At 35.1% G+C, this 4,615-nt stretch overlaps 1 long non-coding RNA gene across 1 annotated transcript; it reads right to left on the minus strand.

The window, feature by feature from the left end:
- Window positions 1-3,562, minus strand: LOC148587287 (uncharacterized). The gene is made up of 4 exons (XR_015911299.1): window positions 3,481-3,562; window positions 3,209-3,388; window positions 2,048-2,134; window positions 1-264 (listed from the first exon to the last, which is right to left on the minus strand). It is a non-coding gene; the product is annotated as an uncharacterized LOC148587287 (long non-coding RNA).
- Between the last annotated feature and the right edge of the window lie 1,053 nt (window positions 3,563-4,615).

The raw sequence follows: 4,615 nt of genomic DNA on the forward strand, positions 1-4,615 counted from the left end.
TTACTTAAGAACTCATTTTCTAATTAAATATGTAAAAGGTCTAAAACAGAGTTAATTACAAGTGATGGGTGTCTCAAAAATGGCCTAAGAAAACTACATAATTGTCAAGTTTTTAAGCAAGTGCCAAAGAAGGCATACATCAACAATAACGTTCCTTGAGAAATTAAACTTCATATGTAGCTAAGCAGCAAAAAAAGGATTACAAAGAAGTCTTCCCAAATGTAAGAACTGATAACTTGTACGACTCACCAATACCATATGTAACTGCACGGAAAATAAGAGCATATATTAGACAAGAAAACTCACTAAACTACAAGCGTGTCTAATATAATAACCACATAGTTGGACAAATAGTTGCTACTTAAACATGAAAAAACACAATAGAAAAAGAACACTGTCCGTCATGTATCACAGCATAGAGGAATTTCAGACCATAATTGATACAGCAAATCATGGCAAGACAAAGCAACAAGTTCCCAACCAAACAATACTTCACAAATAGCATGGAAGACACTTTTCAATTTTCATTTTATTTATCAAAAGAAAAAAAAAAGTAAAGAAGAACTCAACAATTTTGATTTTATAAATTGTTGATGATAAATCCTGAGTCATTGAAACATTTTTGAGCCAAGAATGCCCCATTATATTCCCAGGCTGTTATGATGAAATGTTGCAACTGATTTAACTCCAAAATTATCATCCATTCTCACAAGCAGCCCCTTCACTCCATCCAAACCAAACACCACTGAACACATTAGTCCTCTACCCCTCTCCATAGCCATCAAAACAAAAACAACAATTTACCTTCTTCCAGACAGAGGTCTACACCTAGGCCTATGACTTTTTTGCTTATTTATTAAACATGAAAAGAACTATGACTTTTTTGAGGGCTATGGAGAGCCCGGATAGCATCAATTAAAGAATCTTAAAAAGACCCACCTTTTAAGAATCGAAGAGAATCATGGAGAAACCTAAGCCTTTTTTTGGGTTGCTTTGGTATAAGCCCCTAGAGAGAGAGAACCCAAACCCAGGTGGAATTTGAATTTTGATTTTGAAGCAGAGAAATTGAAAACTTCTGAATCAAAAGTGAGAAGTTTTATGCTATTCAGATTGCCACTCTTAGCACTAAGGACTCCTAGGCAAACCCTAGATAACAATTTTCATTGTTCCTATCAGCTCCATAATTGTTCCCTCCACAAAGCAAAGGTTTAACTAGTTTTAATCTCCCAACTACAACACTATTGTTCTTTGAAAAGATTATGATCCAATGTAGGCTTTGCACTAACTACACTGTTGTTAAGACTTCAATGTCTGATTTCTCATAATTGTTTTCCACTTTGGGTTGTGTAGATGGTGTATTTGGAGCAATGATGAAGGTAATATCTTGCCCAATTCCTTTCTTTCCCTGTTTGTTCTAAATTTTGTTTCATTTATTTTATTGAGAACACCAGACCTTTGATATTTCCATTTCCATATATGTAAATTTTTGTGGCTTCCTGTTCATGGAAGGACAGTGACTGCTAATATTTTGAATTCTCTAGAAATTACCATCTAATATTAATGTTTGAGATATAAATCTCAGCTCAGTATCAACACTACTGGTCCTACCTGATCAGTTTAAGAATTAGTATAGGCATGATTCAAAATGAACTATGATGACTTCCATGTTGTATTAGAACTAATGTTGCAACTATAACGTTATCCAAGGAAATAATATTTCCTTTATGGAAATAATAACGATATCCGAGGAAATAATCATTAATCCTCTTATGTGATTCTAAAACAGTGATATATTTACTAAATCAGAGGTTTCTAATTACTTGTAGAGACCTACAAATATCTGGATTGGATGCTAGATTTGTGTGCGAACAGAGCATAGATCCAAAAAAAGAACTAGCAAAGCTATTTGGCCACCTAAGTTAGTGAAAACTAGAAATAGTCAATTCATCAAGCAGAGCCCACTCCATTAAAAGGGTTTTCCCATAAAATACAAGACAAATAATTCTAAAGCAAATCAGTCACTCAGCAAGCAATTTTTTCAACATACCTTCACACATGCTGCAGCCTCTATCAAAGCTTCACCACTAACAGTTGGAAAAGCTTCAACTTCATTTTCTAAATCACTGTCATCATCCTGCAAGCCAATTTTAACATCAGTGTCATACGAAAAATATATGCGTATATTGAGTATAATGTTGAGCATGAGGCAAAAAGTTTATTTTTTAGGCAAATTATAAGTTATAGAAAGCAATATAATGTGGGGAAGATCTATCTTGCAAGAGGTAGATGTTTTAATTCTTGTCAACACGATGGAGTTCTATGATAATCACGATGCAGAGTAAAAGCATTCCATTATATCATGATAAGATTAGACATGATTACCGCTCCCTTAAAGATAGAGGAGTGCAAGAATATAATACATTTCTAAGTCAAGTTACCATAACTTGGTGGCAATATTTCTAATGTATTCATGATAAAAAATCATAAAATAATATTCTAAAGAACATAGTGTTAGTGGATGTATAAATGAGTGGTGAAAACTGCTCAGCTGGCATTTAATCACCATAATCACATAAAGACCCCAATTGCTTCCACACAATGAGAGCTAGAGGAATAAAAATGACCAAAACCGACACATTTTCCATGTTATGCTCTGTTCATGATTAGAAAACTCCATATTGTATTTCCAAAACATGCAGAATCTTCAGCGTCAAATATAGATTGGCAATCTTTCACTAGCCAGCCAAGATATTACAAAAGCTCGGTTCGTTCTACTTTTTCTTAATACCCCCGAACAACATCAAATCTCAGAGTTTCAGTCCAAAAAGTTGAATCAGAAGTTAAATAATAGAACCAAAGGTGTTTCATTTATTACCCAAAAACATGATGCTCTTTAAGAATTTCCCAGTCCATAAAACACATTACATAAACAATACCTCCGTTATGTGCAAACCTCGTGCCAATACAGCAAGTATACAATAACAATTTTGAACCAAATTCAGCTAATTACATTCAAAGAATCGAACACCAAAACATAAACTTTGTCATATCTGCATTCTCAAAATCCCTATTTATTCACAACAACCAGTTACACCCACCAATTCACTTTTAACTAAAATATCAGGCTTCAGCATTCAAAATAGTCGCATACAAGAAAGTAAAAGTTAAATAAAGAATCTGAAACTCAAGAAAGTACAAGTTGACTAACCAGAGGCTGAGCCCCGTCTTCGAACTCATCGAGCAAAGCATGGCGATAAGCTATATGGCGCCATAGCATCTGATACTCCCTAGCATCAGAAATCCCCGTTGAAGTATTCCTCACCAATGCCTCCCAGTCGATTTTCGCGTCCGCACAAATAATTGTTGTCTTAAAATTTATTTATATGACCTAAATAACAATGTTTGTCTATCCCTTTCAAAGAGTGGCCCAGAATGAATAAGTAAGGGAGATTGGAGAGTGGAGAGAGATCGAGTACGTACCAGAGAGAGGTGCGCCGGAGAGAGAGAGACGAGCGCCAGAGTGAGGGAGAGAGAGAGAGAGAGAGAGAGAGAGTGAGAGTACAACACTCTATTTTTAATTATTGTTTTATATATATATATATATATATATATTTTTTTTTTTTTCTTAAATGGATTCTCAATTCTCTTCTTTATTTGGTTTTAGATACTATCTTTTATTTTTTCCAACATTCGATTAAAGGAAAAATATTGAATTTTCACATTGAGGGAGAGTCACCTGCATTAGATTTCTCATTCTTTTGGCTGCACCAGTTGTGTTCTCTTGTTTACATTTTCACCTAAATGACTTGAATAATTTTTCTGCTGATAAAGTTTCATTTCTCGTACTCCACAATTTTTGCACATTTTTGTTGTGCAGTTACCTTCCCCAATTAGTGGGAATTGGGAAACTTTATCATGTAGGGCTCAAACACCTAAATGAATAGCCCGCCTAACTTGATGTGAAAGCACAAGGAAAAATGCTTGGATCCAATATAACTGCTTCTACTTAAAAAATATATATTTAAATATATAATTGTTTTTGCATAAATAGGACACGTGGATTGACTATAGGGTGAATGCTACTCGATGCTATGCAAAACGCCAAATCAGCTGTCTTTTCATTAAGAAAGTTTTACATTATTAACGGTTGTTTTGAATAAATTAAGGAGGGGGCCAGTTTGGGGTGAATAATGAGTAATGCTACAAGGTTTTTTTTTTTTTTTTTTTTTTTTTTTTTTTTTGGGTATTCTTATTGATTATCTTTAAAAATATTGTGTCTATTAAAATTATTGTTGAACTTGTGATTGATCATTATTGGATTTTGATTAAATGGTAATTTTAATAGCCACATAATTTTGTGTTTGCCGCCGATCTCCTCCGCCCGCTCTGCCACCCACTGTCTGCTACTGGGTCTTTCCTCGTGCCCCTCTAGTGATGAGCTTCAACGTTCCCTGCTGTGATGGTTTTTTGGCCAGCTGGCGATTGGCTTCGCCACCCTTCGTCCACTGTCTTGGGCCTTTTTCCGTGTCCCCACCGCGTCGAGCTTCCATTGTTCCCTTCCGGTGTCGGTTTCTGGCTAGTACACAATCAGCATCCACTCTGCTTGTGCTTGTTC

Source organism: Corylus avellana, chromosome 2 (genome assembly GCF_965113065.1).
Source record: "Corylus avellana chromosome 2, dhCorAvel1.hap1.2, whole genome shotgun sequence".
Classification (NCBI taxonomy): Eukaryota; Viridiplantae; Streptophyta; class Magnoliopsida; order Fagales; family Betulaceae; genus Corylus; species Corylus avellana.